Below are 20,481 nucleotides of genomic sequence, written 5' to 3'. Positions count from 1 at the left end.
TCAGGGTTCTCTGCTTCCCTCCCCTCCTTTCCTCTCTCTCTCTCTCTCCTTCCTTGAACGTCTTCTTCCTGACCTTCAATCTGTGAGGTCCAGGGACTTGGTTCTGAGCCATTCTCTCTCCACACCCTCTCCTAGATGATATCATCCAGCCCCTCAGCTTAAAATACCTCCCTCGTGCCAATAACTTCTACATTTACGTCCCCACCCGTCTCCACCTCGAATTCCAGGCCCTGTTCTCTGCCTTTGCCCTTCTGCGGTTGCTGTTAGGGACCACCGAGTCAACTCTGACTCAGAGACCCACATGGAAAACCCTGCCCGATCAGGCAGCACCTTTACTATCTCCTGTGGTCAAGCTCCTCGATGAGCCAACGTGTCACCCCATCTCACGGAGGGTCTCTTTCACTGACCCTCTGCTCTCCCCCAAGTATGATGTTCTTCTCCTACATCTGGCCCCTCCTGATAGCATAGTCTAAACCATGTGTCTGAAAGTTTTATCTGCGAGGCATCGAACATTTTAGACTTCCAACATGAAGCTCCTAAAGCTTTTCATTCACTTCCTATGCGTGTGAAAGTTGGGCACTAATTAAGGAATTGAAGAGGAATTGATGCCTTTGTAGGGTGAGGTTTGCAAAGACTATTGAATATATTATGGAGTGCCAAAATAATAATTCTGTCTTGAGACAAGGGCAGCCAGAATGCTCCTTAGCGGCAAGGATGTGAGCCTTCACCTCACTTACTTTGGGCATGTTGTCGTGAAGGGATTGTACCTGGAGAGAGATAGCATTCTTGGAAAAGCGGAGGGTCATCAAAAAAGAGGCAGACCCTCAGTTAGCTGGATTGACAAGTGGGCTGAAGAACAGCAGAGACGGTGAGGATGGGGCCGAAGGGGGCAGGATTTTATTCTTGTACACAGCGAGGCCTCACTTACGACAGTCTGTTTCTCACTAAAGCGTCTCCCATTACTGTGGGAGGTCCCGCCACCGTTTCTTTTGTTCAGACCTAAAACCCCAGTGTCTTGGGAGACATGGAGCTTCCATTACAAGCGATGAGAAAAATTGGCAAATAGAGATTGATGATGGGTGAAACAATATAATAATAAATATAACTGTTGCTGGGTATGTTGCTATGTTGGTAGGTGCCATCGAGTGGAGTACAACTCACAGCGATTCTATGAACAAAAGATCTGACTGAACCTAATCCTGTCCTGTGCCATGTTCACACTTCGGACACACAAGAGCCCATTGCAGCAGTCACCGTGTCAGTCCACCTGGTGGAAGGTCTTCCTCTCCTTCTCCGACCCTCCTCCCTTACCAACATCATGTCCCTCTCCACATCCTGAGAAACATGTTCAAAGTATGTGAGGCGAAGCCTCATCATTCTTGCCTCCAAAGAGCACTCCAGCTGCTCCCTCTCCAAGACATATCTATTCATTCTCTTGGCCCTCCATGGGATGTCCAGTGCTCTTCTCCAACCCCACAGCTCAAAGGCATCAATTCTTTTTCTGTCATCCTTATTCACTGTCCAGGTCTCAGATGCATAGCTAGTAATAGGAAAGACTATGGCCTGAATCAGAAGCACCTTAGTCCTCAAACTGACATCACCACCCCTCAATAATTTGGAAAGGTCCCTAGCTGCAGGTTTTGCTGGGTACAGTTGTAGAACTGCCCCATTGGATTTTTTTTTAATTTGTTATTAATTTCAATGAAAATTTAAGAGACTTTGGGTTTCCATTCATTCATTGTTGCACTTTTCTCCCCTCCCAACCCTCCCCCCCCCCAGTACACTACCCTTTTGGAAAAGTAAAAGAAAAATTCTTTCATTGTTTTACAAACCCTCACCCCAGGTCCACTCTGCTATGCAGCCTTCGCCCTGGACTCCTGTCATGACAAAAATACCTGATCAGATATACCTTTTAAACAGTTTTCTCCCTCATCTGTTTCAATGCATTATACATTATTTATCCCATCTTTCTCAGTCTCCCCCCACCCCCGATGTCAGTGCTGTTTTACAACAGTGGCACCATGCAGTATTTGTCCTTTAGTGACTGAGATATTTCGCTCAGCATAATGTCCTCCAGAGTCACCCATTTTGAATAATATTGCATGAGTACCTTGTTTTTCAATGTAGCGTAGTATTCCATTGTGTGAATATACCACAGCTTCTCTATCCATTTGTTTGTTGATGGGCACTTGGGTTGTTTCCAACTCCTTGCTATTGTGAACAAAGCCATGATAAACATGGGTGTGCATGGATTATTTGTTTTAATTATAAAATTTATTGGAACCATCCCCTTGTCCGTTGGGGGTTTTTTTGGCTGTAATTTTTACTAAAGCAGATACTTGGGCCTTTCTTGTGAGATGTCTCTGGGCAAGTTTGAACCTCCAATCCTTTAGTTAGAAGCCAAGGGTTTAACCATTATGCTGTTAGGGCTCATCAAGTATGAGGACGGTCACTAAATTGTACATAGAAAGTTGAAATGGCAAATGATTTGTTACATATATATTTAGCATTCATTCCGTTTTACTTTGATCTACTGTCAACTCGCAAGCAGGAAATAAGGAGACACACTGCACTGGGAAATTCTGCAATCAGGGACCTCACCAAATTATGGAGGAGTAATGATGTCAGTTTGAGGACTAAGGTGCATCTGATTCACATCATGATCACTTGCTATGCATTTGAGAGCTGGACAATCAATAAGGATGACAGAAGAATTGATGCCTTTGAGCTGTGGTGTTAGAGAAGAGTAGTGAAAATTCCATGGTCAGTCAAAAGAACAAACGAATATGTCTTGGAAAGAGTGCAGCCAGAGTGCTCCCTGGAGGCAAGAAAGATGAGGTTTCATCTCATATACTTTGGGCACATTGCTAGGAGGGACTGTTGGAGAAGGAGATGATGCTTGAAAGAGTGGAGGCTCGACGAAGGAGAGGAAGACCCTCAACCAGGTGAACTGACACGGTGACTGCAGCAATGGGTTCTTGTGTGTCAGAAAGTGTGAGGATGGCGCAGAATAGAACAGGATTCAGACCTTTTGTTCATAGGGTTGCTTAACAACAGTTAACAACAACAACAACAACAACTTAACAATGGCCTTTAACAACACCACCACCCATGGAAGCAGAAGTCAAGAAGTAAAATGAGGCTCTTGGGCCCTCCTCGCCTCTGTCTGCTAGTTGTACCGGTCCGTGCCTGCAGCCCCTCACGCCTCATCTCCAGGCCTTGCAAAACTGAGCATGGCCAGGCGAAAGGATGCCGTATATGTCAAGATCAAGATCAATAAAAATAATGTGAAGTTTAAGGTCTGGTGCAGCCTCTATACCCCGGTCATGACAGACAAAGAGAAGGCACCTGGGTCTGGAAGCGAAGGAGCTGAAATGAACCAATATGCTGATTTGAACTGTAATTTATTTCTTTTTTTTTAAAAAAAAAAGGGAATTAACAGAGGTGCTGCATTTGGAAAGTCTACTGTCAAGGACCCCTTTAACAAGGATGTTCATTTAAAGAGTAAGATACATCTGATGCAAGCCATGCTATTTTCTTTTTTTCTTAATCATTACGGATATAATGTTTGTTGTTGTTGTTAAGTGCCGTCATCAGAACAGAGCAAGGAAACACTGCATGGTTCAAAATTGCGAAAGGCGTATGCCAGGGATGTGTCCTATCTCCATACCTTTTCAACCTGTATACAGAACAGATTATCCGAGAGGCTGGGCTCTATGAGGAGAAGTGTGGCATCAGGATTGGTGGAAGATCTCTTAACAATCTGCGTTATGCAGATGACACAACCCTGCTTGCTGAAACTGAGGAGGACCTGATATGCTTGCTGCAGAGGGTCAAGGACTGCAGCCTTCAGTATGGATTAAAGCTCAATGTCAAGAAGACAAAGATTCTCACCACTAGACCAATTGGCAGCGTCAGGATGGATGGTGAAGAGACTGAGATTGTTAACACCTTTAGTTTGCTTGGCTGCACAGTCAACACTCTTGGCATCAGTAGCCAGGAAATAAAAAAACATATTGCGATGGGAAAGTCTGCTGGTAGGGACCTCTCCAGGGTACTGGAGAGCAATGGTGTCACTCTGGAGACTAAGGTGCATCTGATACAGGCTATGGTCTTTGCAATCACTTGTTATGCATCAGAGAGTTGGACAATGACCAAGGAGGACAGAAGGAGAATTGATGCCTTTGAGCTGTGGTGCTGGAGTAGAGTATTGAATATACCCTGGACTGCCAAGAAAACAAACAGATTCAACCTTGAGAGGGTTAAACCAGGTTGCTCCTTGGAGGCAAGGATTCTGGGGCTTCATCTGACATACTTTGGACATGTTGTAAGGAGGGACTGGTCCTTGGAGAGGGACATCATGCTTGGGAGGGTGGAGGGACGGTGCATAAGGGGAAGACCCTCTATGAGGTGGATTGAGTCAGTGACTGGGGTAATCGGGATGGGAGTGTCAGACAGTGCGATTGGCACAGGATAGAGCAGGGTTTAGGGCTGTTGTACATAGGGGTCGCTATGAGTCGCAAGCGACTCGACGGCACATAACAACAAGAATCCACCCCTCACCCCAATTTGCTTTTCTTTTTGAGAAAAAAAATTCTTTCACTGTTGCACGATTTCCTCTCCCCACCCCCAGTCCACTTTTCTATGCATCTTTTATTCCAGACTGTTGTCATGCAAACAATACTTAATCATATATTCCTTTTAAACAGTTCTTGCCCTCATCTCTTTCAATGCAGATTATTTATCCCCTCTTTTCATAGTTTCCTCCCAACCCCCATGTCAGTCCTGTTTTATAACAGTGGCATTATGAGTATTTGTCCTTTTGTGACTGAGGTATTTCACTCAGCATAATGTCCTCCAGGGTCACCCATTGTTGGAGAGTGTTGAGGAGGAGGAGGAGGTCCCTGGTCAAGGCAGATGGCCTAACTCCAGATAAGTGAAAGCCTATCTGGCCCATATCAGTCTTGGGTTTATTTGAAGGAGGATAAAAACTCACTCCCATTATGTTAGCACTGGTGGCCTAGTAGCAAGAAACTGCACTGCAGTCCCAAAGACTTACCCCACACCACCACCATTGGTCAACTTTTAGCCAACTCATGTCTCTATTTAAGTATAAACTGGGTCCTTTTTAAGCTTTTGAGTATAGTTCCCCAAGATAGGTGATCTAACAGAGTGAGGAAATTATTGAGCAATATCATTAATATCACATGCAAACAAGATTCTGCTGAAGATTATTCAAAAACAACTGGAACAGCACATCAGCAGAGAACTGCCAGAAGTGTAGGCTGGGTTTAGAAGGGGTCATGATACTAGGGATATTATAGCTAATGTCAGGTGGATCTTTGCTAAGAGCAGAGGAATGTCCATCTGTGTTTCATCCATTATGCAAAGGCATTTGACTGTGTGGATCACAACAAACTGTGGCTGACTCCAGGAGGAATGGGAATCCCAGAACACTTGATTGTGTTAACGCGAAACCTAAACTTGGACCAGGAGGCAGTTGTCAGAACAGAGCAAGGAAACACGGCATGGTTCAAAATTGGGAAGTCTATGTGCAGAACAGGTTATCTCGGAGCTGGGCTCTATGAGGAGAAATGTGGCATTAGGATTAGAGGAAGATTCATCAACAATCTGCGTTATGCAGATGACACAATCCTGCTTGCTGAAACTGAGAAGGACCTGAAGCACCTGCTGCAGAAGGTCAAGGACTGTAGCCTTCAATATGGATTGAAGCTCAGTATCAAGAAAACAAAGATTGTCCCCACTGGGCCAATTGGCAGCATCATGACAGATGGTGAAGAGATTGATATTGTTAACAGCTTTAGTTTGTTTGGGTCCACAATCAATATTCTTGGGACCAGACAATTTTAAAAGACGTATTGCGATGGGAAAATCTGCTGTTAGAGACCTCTCCAAAAGTACTGAAGAGCAATGATGTTAATCTGGAAACTAAGGTGCATCTGATACAGGCCATGAGCTTTGTAATCACTTGCTATGCGTCAGAAAGCTGGACAATGACTAGAGAGGATAGAAGAAGAATTGATGCCTTTGAGCTGTGGTGCTGGAGAAGAGTACTGAATATACCATGGACTGCTAAAAGAATGAACAGGTTCGACCTAGAGAGGGTTAAACCATGCTACTCCTTGCAAGGTTTCTGGGGCTTCCTCTGACATACTTTGGAGATGTTGCAAGGAAGGACCAGTCCTTGGAGAGGGACGTCATGTTTGAGAGGGTGGAGGGACAGTGCAGGAGAGGAAGACACTCTATGAGATGGATTGATTCAGTGACTGGGGTAATGGGGGTAGGTGTGTCAGAGACAGTGAGATTGGCACAGCACAGAGCAGGGTTTAGAACTGTTGTACATAGGGTCTCTATGAGTTGCAGGCGACTTGATGGCACATAACAACAACAACAACATACAGAATCTTCTATTATGATCTCTTTGAGAGCGGTCAGTCATAGTAGCTGGGCATTATCTAGTTCTTCTGGCCTCGGAGTGGTGGAAGTTGAGGTATGAGTGACCCATTAATCCTTTGAATAAATAGTTTCTACACCTCTTCGGTTTTCTTCATTTTATTTGTTCGTCTCGGGGGCAGACCAGTCATTGCATCACAGATGCTTGTAGAAGAATTTTTATGTAGGACGAGGGAATTCTTATTTCACTTACGGGATTATGATCTGCTACTTTTTTTTTAGTTGCTGCAGACTTTAATTGTTAATGCTTTCCCCGAGGGTTTGCAAGTTCAGGGTGGAATCCCGGAACTGCAGCTTCATCATCGTGCAAACTTTCTTCTACCTCTGCTCCTTTGAAGTTGTTTTTTTTTTTTAATTTTATTATTATTTTTTTTGTGTGTGTGCCGTCCAATCGAATCTGACTGGTACTGGAGGAGACTGCCCCTCCTTCTCCAGCTGAGCGTCTGGTGGATTTGAACTGTGTACCTCTGGGATTGCAGTGCAGCTTCTTGCCACTAGGCCACCAGAGTGCCCTTCCTTTGAGTTTTTTTAAACACTATTTTATTGCGAATGGAGTGAAAGTTTGCAGAGCAAATGGTTCTTCTACTCAACCATTTGTACGTATTTGGAATTACTGATTGCTTAACATTGATAATGAAGCTGCCTCATGTTTGAGCCCTTCAAATCTGGTTTGTATAAACTTGGGGCTGTTATCATATACTTTTTTAAAATTTTATTATTTTGTGTGTGTATACCGTTCAAATCGGATCTGACTGTTACAGGAAGAGATTTGTCCCTCCTTCTCCAGCAAAGCCTCTGGTGGATTTGAACCACTCACCTCTGGGATTGCAGTGCAGCTTCTTGCCACTAGGCCACCAGAACTCCCCTTCTCATATATTTTTGTTATCACTTCTTTCCTTTCTGAGCTCCAAAGAATGTTCCAGACTCATCTGGAATCTTCTCTGCCCTCCTGGGTTCAGCCATTTTCTCCAGGCCTTGTGTCTGGGTGGGAGTTGGGGACTGGATGATACCCCCTAAGAGGGTAAGGAGGACCGCGGACCTCTCACCTCGGAATGATCCTCTTGTACTCTGATGCCGGTGCGGCTGGACGCGGCCAATGGCGGAGGGGAGGCTCCGGCGGTTGCCATGGTGACCGCGGCCGCAGAGCCCCGGGAGGCGATGACGTCACTGCGGGAGCAAGTGCAGCGGCCGCCGCGTTTCCTCAGCCAGGCCCCAAGGCACTGAGGGCAGCCCGGGGTCCATCCGGGGGCCGATCACCCCTCTGTCTCCAAGACCCCCCACCCACCACACCCCAGATCAGCAGCCCCGAGGTGACCAGCAACCTCAGCCCCGGCAGGTCACGGCCAAGAGCTCAGAAGCCGCATCTCCGAGCCCTCCTCCCTGGTCAGGAGCAAAACTCCCACCTTTGCTTCCCCTGCCCACGTAAGTCCCTGGGAATTCCCACGCGCACTGCCCTCGGGGGGCGGTCACAGGCCTGAGGCCGACGCCGAGTTGGACAGATCCGGGCCTGCCTGCAGCCTCGGGCGAGGCTCCCGTTTCTTGCAGCCCCGAGCAAGCGAGCGTGGTCATCCTGGATCCCTTCTGGGATTCCCGAGGCAGCTCCGGGGGGCAGCAGCGGGCCTACTGCTGCCTCCGGGAGCTGGGCAAGATGCTGTTCGGCGTCAAGGACATTGCCCTGTTGGAGCACGGTTGCAAGGCCCTGGAAGTGGACAGTTACAAGTCCCTGATGATCTTGGGCATCCCGGAAGATTGCACACACGAGGAATTCGAGGAGCTCATCCGCGCGCCCCTGAAGCCGCTGGGCAAGTTCGAGGTGGCCGGAAAGGCCTTTCTGGAAGAGGATAAGACAAAGGCAGCCATCATCAGGCTGGCGGAGGACATCAATTATGCCGTGATCCCCCGAGAGATCCAGGGCAAGGGCGGGGTGTGGAGAGTGGTGTACATGCCGCGCAAGCAGGACGTGGAATTCCTCACCAAGTTGAACCTCTTCCTGCAGAGCGAGGGCCGGACGGTGGAGGACGTGGCCAGGGTCCTGAGGCAGGAGCTGTGCCCGGTCATGGCTGGCCCCAGCGGGCTGCCCGGCGGCAAGTTCTCTGTGCCAGGGCCTGGAGAGGAGGCTGGGGCCGCGGCCACCGCTGAGGTGGACAGCCTGCCCGTGCTGGACTCCACAGAGAAGGAGAGCAAGGCCGGTGAGGGCAAGAAGGGGAAGAGGAAACACAGGAAGAACCGTCGAAGGCACCATGCCTCGGATAGGAAGCAGTGAGGTGACGTGAGGGCGGGCCTGTGGGTGTTGAGGGAGTGTGTGTGGGGTGTGTGTGAGAGAGAGAGAGACACACACACACACACACACAGGATTCCATTTGAGCATATGTGTGAGAATTAGCTTTCTGGAGTGAGTTCCTTCAGAATGGGTGTCATCTGAGTGAGCCTGGGTAGCAATGGAGTGATAAGAGTGAGGAAAACATCAAGCAGACCTATTTTATCTCATCTAATCTGTGGGTTACCTCTGAGTAGGTATGGTTAGCATCTGAGTGTGGGTCATGTGCTCCTTTTATGAATTCCACAGGTATCTGTTGCACACGCGTGTGTTATAGGCATTGTTTTAGGAGCTGAGGATTCAGAAGGGGACAAACGCAATAAAAATAAACAAAAACAAAACAGCCCACTGCCCTTAAATCAAGTTTGACCCTTAGTGACACCCCCCCCCAAAAGACAGTGGTATTTGCAGACATAGGGCTTTAAATCTTTATAGAAGTACAGACATAGGGCTTTAAATCTTTATAGAAGTAGACCACCGTGTCTTCCTTCTGCAGGGTGCCTGGTGGGCTTGAACCACTGACTGGTTAGCAGCTCAATGCCTAACCACAGTGTCACCAGACCTCCTAGAAAGAGACAAACCAAGGGGAGGGGGGAAATCCTGCCTTTGTGGCATTCATCAGAAGCAGGGGGTGTCTGAGTTGTTTGACTACATCTGAGAGAATGGAGACTTGGGTGAATAAGTGATTGAGTAACCATCAAATCATACTTCATGTTTCATGAGTGTGAGTAATTCATTGAACTAACAGTAATTCATTACCAACAGACAATGTTTTAGGCACTGGGGATACAGAGAGGAGAAAACAGACCTAAATCCTTGCCTTCGTGGCACATAGATTATTTGAGTAGGGGAGGGTGATGTTTGAGTTACTTGAATAAATTCAAGGAGTGAGGATACCATTTCAGTGTACAAGTAACAGATGGAGTAATGAGGGTAATCTATGAATCTGGGTGGGTTGAGTAGATCATATTTGAAAAGTGGGGAGGTTAATACCCGAGTGAGTCAGGAGGCTTTACTGGAGTCGGTGTGGGTCACTTCTGAGCGAGCTGTTCTTGTTGTTGTTAGGTGCCATCAAGTTGGCTCCGATGCCAGTCGACTCTGTGTCCATCAGAACACTGCCCGGTCATGAACCATCCTCAAAATCGTTGCAATGTCTGAGCCCATTGTTACAGCCACCGCGTCAATCCATCTCCTTGAGACTCGGCTTCTTTTTTGCTGACCCTCTACCAAGCATGACGTCCTTCTTCAGGGACTGCTTCTTCCTAATACTGGTTCAAAGTACATGAGACTAAGATTTTGTCACCCTCTCCTCTAAGGAGCATTCGGACTGTCCTTCCAAGGCACGTTTGTTTATTCTTTTGACAGCCCATTTAATATTCTTTGCAAATATCATAACTCAAAGGAACCAATTCTCCTTTTTTATTTATCCTCCAATTATTTATGTGGCGGAGGGTCTCAGAAATCTGCAGATTGACAACCCAGAGACGCTCGCAGGACAGCTGCGCAGCCGCAGGAGAAGCCAGAGCCCTGCAGCGCGTCCCGATGTTGCCATGGAGACCGGGGCTGCCCCAGGCGCCTGCGCGAGCAACTGTTTGCAGAAATAGGAGGTGATGAAGCAGGGATTCGAATTCACGGCTTTCAAGACGTTCTTTTGCCAGAGTTCAGGAAAAGCCAAACAGATACAAAGAAAGACGTATCCAGGAGATTCTGGCAGAGAGAGAGAGAGAGAGGCGAACATCACTGGCGGCCAGATTTGTTGAGCTGTGTGGATGGGGAGGTAACGCAGACTGGACTTTAAGGCCCTGCTGGAAACTCAATCCTTGCAAAATCCCTGGTTTTGGAAGGGATGCACCTTGCGTGCATCCATGGCACCAGCTTGCTCGGGATGAGCCACCCAGGTGGCTCAACTCGTCTTGGGCGCTCATTGTGAAACTGTCAAAACAGCTAATGTTGTTTCTACTTTTTCAGTCTGCCTTACAGGGATCGTGAGATTTGGGAGCTTCTGCTGTGGTTCCACCTTGTTCTGTGGCCTCTTAGGGTGAAGAAGGGCTTGTTGGCAGGTAACCAGTTGAGTTAGCACCGACTGAGCGCCCTTTTTTCCTAAAGAATAAAAGTCAAGACTTGCCCCGAATAGGCCAAAAAGAAATAATGCGGCGGTCCCCTTCAACCTTAGAGATGTTATTGATCAATGTTAACATCCAGCTCCCAAGTCCATCGACTGAGTTCTGGGGGGAGGGGCAGTAAGATTCAAATATATGCAAGTAAGTAGGTTTCGAGTGGAGAGTTGTGGGGTTGGTCTGCTTGTGACTTTACAACCTTGACTTAGTTCAGGGGTCTGCAAAGGTTTGTGCGGTATTTTTTTGTCAAACATGTAAATCACACAAGTGCACATGCATACACAAACACTAAACTTTCTTACATATCAGATTGTTACACTGGAGCCCCCCCCCCCCCAACCTCTGGCATGATGTTTGAGCGTCCATTATATCTGGGACTTCGAGCAGCTATGGCCATGGCGTGTTTTACTTGTTGGACTGCAAACCAAGATGTCACTGGTTCAAATCCAGCAGGTGCTCTGTGGGAGAAAAATGGGCTGTCCTCCGTAAAGACGTGTATACACTTGAAAACCCGATGGGTGGTCACTGGGAGTTGGAATCGACTGGACTTCAACAGATTGGTCTGGCCTCACTTAGAAGTCTGTGGGTGGTAAAAGCGGTTTTTACTCAACTACTAACCTAAAGGTTGGTGGTTCAAATCCACCCAGCGACGTCTCAGAAAAAAAGACCTGTCAATCTGCTTCCACAAAACTCAGAGGCAGGAAAACCTCTGTAGTACATGAGGTGGCCAAGAGTCAGAATCAAGTTGACAGCTTTGGGTTGTATTGTTTGATTTATCCCTAGTTCTCGTCCTCTGTTAAGAGTCAGAAGGAGCCCTGGTGGCGTGATGGTCAGAACTCTTGGCTGCTAATCTAAAAAAAGGCTGGTGGTTTAAACTTACCAGCGGCTCTGAAGAGGGGGAAGATGAGCTGTTCTGCTTCCTTTAAAGACTTACAGCCTTGAAAACCCCGAGGGTCAGTTAGACTGTGTCCTGCAGGGTCACTGTGTATCCTACATGGTCACTCTGAGTTAAAAATTCAGCTTGATGGTAGTGGGTTTGGTTTTGTGTTTTTATTAGAGTTTAAAAAAAGAGCGCTAGTGGCACAGTGTTTGAGCACTCGGCTGTTAACTGAAAAGGTGATGGTGGTGTTTGACTCCATCAGAAGAACGCTGTAGCAAGCAGCTTCCCGAATGACAGTCTTGGCAACCCATGGAGCAGTTCTCCTCTGTCTCATAGGCGTCGCTGTGAGTCAGAATCTGTTGTTGTCGTTAAGTGCTGTCGAGTCGTAGGTGACTCATAGTGACCCTATGAACAAAAGTCCTCGACGCTTGCGTGCGTGACTTTCATGCTCTCTCCAGGTTCATAGGGTTTCCTGAGGCAAGCTATTTATGGAAGGGGATGCCACTCCTGCTTCCAAGCTTGTTTCAATCAGGGAGCGCCACCAAACACTGTCCACCGTGGGTGACTGTTATCGCATTTGACACATCAGTGTCACAGTGTTCAGCTTCACAGCGACCACAAGTTACCTCTGTACGGCAAGTGGACACACCAGAGCTATACGACCTAGAATGTTTGAACAAAAACAATGAAAGACAGGCCTTAGAGCCGCGGATTAGAGTCACCGACCTTTGGCTTAGTAGCATTGCTTTCGGTCCACTAGGCCAACTGGTCTCTCTCTGTGTTGTTAAGTGCTGTTGAGTCATAGGCGACTCATAGCAACCCTATGAAAGAAGGTCCTCGACACTTGCGTGTGTGACTTTTATCCCTTCTCCAGGTTCGTAGGGTTTCCCGAGGCAAGCTATTTACGGAAGTGGATGCCACTCCTGCTTCCAAACTTGTTTCAACCGGGAAGCACCATCAAACACTGTCCACCATGGATGGACTTGGATGCAAAAAAAGTTTTTTAAGTATCCAAGCTTTTTAACTTGTTGATGTTGTTGTGTGCTATCAAGTTGGAACTGACCCCTCACTGACCGTCCAGTGGATTTTCAGAGGTAGTTTAATCCCAATTTGAGAGCCCACGTATTCTCTCTGAAGACAAAGCCCAAACATGGAGGTGCTCTCTCTCTGTCTCTCTCTGTCTGTCTGTCTGTCTCTCTCTCTCTCTCTCTCTCTGTGTGTGTGTGTCTCTCTCTCTATCTCTCTCTCTGTCAAGTTCAGCCCTGGCAGCCAGGGTGCCAGCAAGGAAAAACATGGCGACCTGCTACTGAACGATTAGACCCTTTCAAATCTCCGGGGAAGTCCCAAACTCACCTGAGGTCCCCGAGTTCCCAGCAGCCATTGTGAATTCACTAGCTTTGACAGGTGGATCTACCTAAAATCTCTCAGAGGCTGCTCTCTGTCTATTTCTGACCTGGTTTTCTAGTCCCAGAGGCCACGCCTTTCTTTTTTGTGCCACAGTTGGGCTCATTCTTTCCTGTCATAGCCACGCATAAATATTTATACTTCTTGGAAGTGCATTCATAAGCAAGACATCTGTATGGATCTTGGTCGTCCTTGTAAAACGTCCCCTCCCTGGCGTATCCACTTACAGAATATTGTATTACTGCGTTCATTCGTCACAGTGTGTGAACTTGAATACATGCTGCTAGAGTCCTAGGCATGTTAGTTTGTTGCATGCTGTCTGCCCAAGGAGGAATAAATGTTTATCGTAACAAGAGACCGTGGGACTCTCAATACTCCAGTCGCAGTATAAAGACTTTATTTGTGCTCATTGTGGGTTTCTAATGCTCCCCAGACAAGATCTGTTTCTTGTAATAACACAGTGTACAGCTGTTTAGTGATGTCCATGAAACCAATGTTTCCTGCCACTTCTCTCCCTTTTTTCTGGACCAGTGGAAGACGCTTGCTGGGACTGCAGTGCGGACTGTTGTTGGAAAACTTTTCCCATCAGAAGAAGCCACTTAGCTGTGTGACTGGAGACGTTGCTGGGGTGACAGATCCCAGTGAAACACTTTGCAAAGAAATTGGATGCCTTGGCTGATAGGAGGCCATAGTTGGCCTCTGTGGACCCCTTCCATTTTAAAAGAGAGTTCAGGGAAAAACCCTTTGTTATTCTTTGTAGTTGATTTGATATTATACAAATGTAGACTTTATCAAATAAATGTATGCTTGTGACATCATAGTCTGGTTTTTTTAGATGTTGGGAGTTGTGGCAGATTTTGGTTTGGAGAAAAGATGTACTTAAGATTTCCCCCCCCTTCCTTTCATTTTTAAAAAATAGTGATTTTTTAACAAAAGTTTACAGAAAAGTTGGGTTTTCATTTATTCATCGTGGCACATTTTCCTTCCTTTCCTTCCTTTCCCCGTCTCCCAGTCCACTCCGCAATGCACCTCTTCTTCAAGATTGTTGTTGTTCTTATGTGCCATTGAGTCACTTGTGACTCATAGCGACCCTATGTACGCCCTAATGCCGTTCTATCCTGGGCCAACCTCGCCATCTCAAATGCACTCATTCCCACCACTCCACTCACAGAATCGATCCATCTCATCAAGGGCCTTCCTCTCCTGCGCCGTCCCTCCGTCCCTCCACTCTCTCAAACATGATGTCCCTCTCCAAGGACTAGTCCCTCCTTGCAACATGCCCAAAGTATGTCAGACGAAGCTTCAGAATCCTTGACTCCAAGGATTGCTGTAAAAAAAAAAAAAAAGAAAGAAAGAAATCACTTCCATGAGTTACCTGAACTTTTCCCAAGGCTGTTTTTTTTTGTTCTGTTTTTTAATTTATTATTTATATGTGTGTGTGTGTGTGTGTGTGTGTGTGTGTACCATCAAATTGGATATGACTGCTACAGGAGGAGATTGTCCCTCCTTCTTCAGCTGAGTACAGAGTATCTGGTGGATTTGAACCACACGCCTCTGGGATTGCAGTGCAGCTTCTTGCCACTAGGCCACCAGAGCTTGCCTGTTTTGTTTTTTTTTACTTTAAAAAGACTTTATTTGCAGGAAGGGGACTCAATCGAAGAAGCTGAAGCCCCAAAATATGGAACGCTTCACAAATTTGCGTGTCATCCTTGTTCAGGGGCCATGCTAATCTTCTCTGTGTTGTTCCAAGTTTAGTGTATGTGCTGCTGAGTTGAGCACTGCATTATTTTTTAAAAGGTGCATTAGAGACCTCGAGTGGTATGGACGGTTAAGCGCCCAAATACAAACTGAAAGGCTGACCATTCAAACCCACCCAGAGGTTCCAGGAGAACTGCTTCTGATTGGTCACAGCTTGGAAGCAGTTCTACTCCATCATATGTGGGGTTGCTATGAGTCAGAAAGTGTGAAGATGGCACTGGATAGATAGGACACAGTTCAGATCTGCTTTTCATAGGGTCGCTATGAGGCGTACTTGACTCGATGGCACCTAACAGCAGCTAACGTGAGTCATAATTCTTAAGAGATACGGTCTTGAAACTATGATGCTCCTTAGAGGCAAGGATGAAGAAACTTCAACTCACATACTTCAGACATGTTGTCAGGAGGGAAAAGGTAGAGAGAAAGGTGGACACTCAACGAGATGGACTGATGCTGTTAACTGTAACAATGGACTCAAGTAGATACGGTCAGGATGGGGCAGAGCTCAGAGCTGTTCCTTAGTTTGGGATGAATCACAGCTGATTCCATGGCACCCAACAACAACAACAGCATGATGTCAAGGTGGTGGAATGCACAGCTGCTATCACAGAAGTCCATGGTTCGAACTCACCAGCCTCCCCAAGGGAGAAAGATGAGGCAGCCCACTTGTGTAAAGAATTATAGGCTTAGCAACCCCACGGGGCAGGTCTGCTGTCTTACAGGGTCACTATGAGTCAAAACTCCACAGCAACGAGAATGAGTAGCTGGTTGGTTGGGTGAAGCCAGTTTTAGTGGCCAATAAAGACACAATTCACACCAGGTTGGTTTCTAGGGACTGAGAGGAGGAAAAGAAACCTTGGTGGCATCATGTGTTATCTATTGGGCTGCTCACTGAAAGGTCGTTTGTTCAAATCCGCCAGCTGCTCCTGGAAAGAATGATAAAAGATAACTGCATGCCCCAAAAATCAAGGAAACAATATTTCTGTGGTAAAAATGTAGGGCGTTTCATTTCATACTGTTTTTTTTTTAATTTTATTTTAATGAAAGTTTACAGAGACTTAGGGTTTCCAGTCATTCATTGTTGTACTTTTCTCCCTGCTCACCCCGTCCCCCACATTCACTGTTCTTGAAAAGTAAAAGAAAAACTCTTCTCATTGTTATGCAATCCCTTCCCCCAAGTCCACTCCACTGTGCAGCCTTCATTCTGGATTCCTGTCATGACAATAATACCTAATCACATATCCTTTTAAACAGTTCTCTCCCTCATCTGTTTCAATGCAATATACATCATTCCTACCCTCCTTCTCTGTCTTCCCTCAACCCTGACATCAGTCCCGTTTTACAGCAATGGCCCTATGCAATATTTGTCCTTTTGTGACTGAGATATTTCACTCAGCATTATGTCCTCCAGAGTCACCCATTTTGCATAATATTACCTGAGTTCCTTGTTTTTCAATGCTGCATAGTATTCCATTGTGTGAATATACCACAGCTTCTCTATCCATTCGTTTGTTGATAGGCACTTGGGTTGTTTCCAACAGTTTCTTATTTTATGCACATTACCTCACTATTTCAGACTGAATGGAAGAAAGAAAATCTATCATGTCTTTCTCTCTTTGCCTCTGTTTTTCAGTGGGGTTTTATGATTTTGTTTTCGTTTTTTGGTGCTGAAGTTTCCTTTTTAGATTTCAGAAAAGCATCGACAGTCCAAACCCATTGCCATCGAATTGATTTGGATTCACTGTGACCCTGTAGGACAGAGTACAAATGCTCTGTGGAGTTTGCATAGCTGTCAATCTTTGTGCTAGCAGACTGCCCCCTCTTTTTCCCACAGACGACCTGGTGAGTTCCAGTAACCCATGTTATGGTTAACAGCCCAATGCTGAACTGGTTGAACTGGTCTCCTTGTAAGAGATTATGAACCTGTACTATCACACAGTCTCTTTGAAGACTAAGGTGTGTCTGATACAGGCCATGGTCTTTGCAATCACTTGTTATGCATCAGAGAGTTGGACAAGACTAAGGAGGATAGAAGGAGAATTGATGCCTTTGAGCTGTGGTGCTGGAGAAGAGTATTGAGCGTACCATGGACTGCTAGGAAAACAGATTCATCCTGGAAAGGGTCAAACCGGGCTGCTCCTTGGAGGCAAGGATTCTGGGGCTTTGTCTAACATACTTTGGACATGTTGTAAGGAGAGACCGGTCCTTGGAGAGGGACATCATGCTTGGTAGGATGGAGGGACAGCGCAAAAGGGGAAGGCCCCCTATGAGGTGGATTGATTCAGTGACTGGGGTAATCCGGATGGGTGTATCAGAGACAGTGCGATTGGCACAGGACAGAGCAGAGTTTAGGGCTGTTGTACGTAGGGTAGCTGTGAGTCGCAAGCGATTTGACAGCACATAACAACAACTATCACGCAAAGATCTGGTGGTGAAGGCAACCCGTAACGTGAAACACTAGCTCCTTCTTCCGGTTACAGTTTACAGCCTCCAAAGCTAAGGGAGGGTTGCTATGAGTGGGAATCAGCTTGATGGTAGTGAATTTTGAGGGTTTTTTTTACTATCAACATGTTCACTGTTTCATTTTATGATGAACAAAGCTCAGAGCTAATGTGACTTACCTGAGGCCACACAGCAGTTGTTGTGTGCCAGCTAGTTGTTTATGACTCAGCGACTCTATGTACAACAGCCCTAAACCCTGCTCTATCCTGCGCCAATCGTATTGTCTGGCATACCTACGCCATTACCCTAGTGATGAAATCAATCCATTTCATCGAGGGTCTTCCTCTCCTGCTCTGTCCCTCCACCCTCCCAAGCATGATGTCCCTCTCCAATGACTGATGCCGCCTTGCAACATACCCGAAGTATGTCAGACGGAGCTTCAGAATCCTTACAGCAGTAACAGAGTTAAATCACAGACACCCAGTTTGTTGAATCAGCCTCAGCTGGGGTGCCTGACCCTGGCCTGCTAAGGCCCCACCGATGACAGCAGATTTATGGGGCGTGAAAATGCGATGAGGCATGGGGAGCTCTGGTGGCCTAGTGGCAAGAAGCTGCAACTACAAACCCAGAGGTGCGCGGTTCGAACCCACCAGATGCTCTGCCGGGGAAGGAGGGGCAATCTCCTCCTGTACAGTCAGATCTGATTTGACGGTACACGCACACAAAAATAATAAAATAAAAAAAAATGTGATGAGGCAGAAAGTCCTTGTTTCTGTTTCCATTAATCTAGTCTGCCTGTCCCCTTCCTTACCTTCTCATCTTTGTTTTTAAGTAATTCGCCACCGTTTCTATTGATGTCTTTCTAAAGGAACACTGGACTTGCTCGTGCTCTTGTTTTCTAACCTGATGATTATTTTCTTTTGAACAAATACAAAAATGGGGGCTATAATATTCCCAGGAGAGCTGGAAAGGGGCTAGCTGACAGAGATCAGGGTCATCACGTCCGCAGCAGAGCCGCTTGGGGGCTGGCAAAAGAATGTTGAACATTTAAGGTTTTCATTTCTATGCTAATCCTACTCAAGTCTCACCATGATTTATTTTTTAAACATCTCTTCTTGTGTAGTGTTGAGTAGGAACCGACTCCCTAGCTGATCCTCTAGCGGATTTTCAGAGATTAGAACCCGGGAAGAGGAGGAGATTGCCCATCCTTCCCTCACAGAGCAGGTGATAGATTCGAACCGCGTGCCTTTGCGATTGCAGCGCAGCTTTTTACCACAAACCCTCCGGAGCTCCCAGTCACAAACCCCAAACGGCCCATTTCTGCAAGGCGATGTTTCAGAACTGGTTTGGGGGAAAGGGAGGAGGTTCTGCCCAACCCTGCCCCTGCTTCGCCCTCTGAACGCCACCACTCTCCTCCGCCCCGGGCAGCCACTGCGCGAGGTGCGTCCACGCGTTACCATGGTGACAGCCAAACCAATGGGGGCACGGCTCGGTGTGGGAAGGCGTGGCTCGGTGTGGGAGGGCGTGGCTCGGTGTGGGAGGGCGTGGCTAGGCACGGGAGGGCATGGCTTCACGGCTGCGGGACATCTGAGGGGCTGATCTGTAACCCGAGCATCGCTGGCGAGGACGTGGAGAAAAATACAGTGAAAGCTTATGAGCCGTGACAGCCGGCTGTGCCAAAGCAAAACCATCTCCAAAAGAGCCACAGGGGTTGTGCAAAGGCCTCGAGGAGATTTTTAATTGCTCTCCCACCCTTCCCTCTTCTTCTCTGGTTCTTTCTTTCTCTGTCCCCGTCCTCCCTTCTTTTTCTTCCTTTTCTGCCGGCCAGCTCTCAGCCAGCACTTTTCTATTGAGTACCACACACAGGAAATTCAGGTAGTCTAGTTTACCAGGTAAACACTGGCAAGGACTTGCGCCACCACCCCATTGGCAGGTGGCTCGAATCCACCATTTGCTTCCTGGAAGATAGATGGGCACTCTCCTCCCATGTAACTTTTTTTTTTTAATTGAGATTTTAATGAAAGTTTATAGAGACTTTGGACTTACATTCGTTCATTGTTGCTCCTTTTCCTCCTTGCCCACCCCTGCTCCCCCAGTTTGCTTTTCTCTTTGAAAAGAAAATAAAAATTCTCTCATTGTTATACAGCCGTGTGTCGTCCCCCGCCCCATCCACTTTACTATGCAGCTCATATTATTGACTCTTGTCATGAAAATAATATTTAATCATATATTCTTTTCAAATAGTTCTCTCCCTCATCTGTTTCAATGCAGTATACGTTATTTAGCCACTCTTTTCTTAGTTTTCCCCAACCACAATGTCAGTCCCGCTTTTCAATAGTGGCATTATACAGTATTTGACTTCGTTACTGACATATTTCACTCAGCATAATGTCCTCCAGGGTCACCCATTTTGTATATGTCATGAGTTCCTTGTTTTTCAATGCTGCATAGTATTCCATTGTGTGACTATACCACAGCTTCTCTATCCATTCGTTTGTTCATGGGCACTTGGGTTGTCTCCAACTCTTTGCTATCATGAACAAAGCCGCAATAAACATGGGTGTGCATGTATCTGCTTGGGTGGCGGTTATGGTTTCTTTAGGGCATATTCCCAGTAGTAGAATTGCTGGGTCAAATGGTATTTCTAGTTCCAACTTTTTGAGAAAGTGCCAGACTGCCTTACATAGTGGTTGCACCATTTTACACTCCCACTAACAGTGAGTAAGGGTTCCAGTTTCTCCACACCTCACCAGCATTTGTTGTTTGTTGCTCTGTTTAATTTTGCTATCGCTACTGGGGTGAGATGCTATCTCATAGTTGTTTTGATTTGCATCTCTGTTAGAACTAGGGATTTTGAACATTTCTTCTTCTGTTTGCTCTCCATCTGAATGTCTTCTTTGGTGACTCTCATGTAATTTATTTACAACCTCTGAAAACTCACTGGAGGGTCAGCTATGTTTACATTCTGACTGCATAGAGCAGGTGAGCAATCACTCAGGTACCCACAGCCCCTACATGGTGCAAATATTGAGCCCTTGCCTAGTAACTGAAGCAATGGTTTAAATCCACCCAGAGGTACTTCAGAAGGA

This window comes from Elephantulus edwardii, unplaced genomic scaffold (assembly GCF_000299155.1).
Source record: "Elephantulus edwardii isolate Elephantulus edwardi_28Jun2011 unplaced genomic scaffold, EleEdw1.0 scaffold00236, whole genome shotgun sequence".
NCBI lineage: Eukaryota > Metazoa > Chordata > Mammalia > Macroscelidea > Macroscelididae > Elephantulus > Elephantulus edwardii.
Note: the sequence above shows the minus strand (reverse complement) of the source record.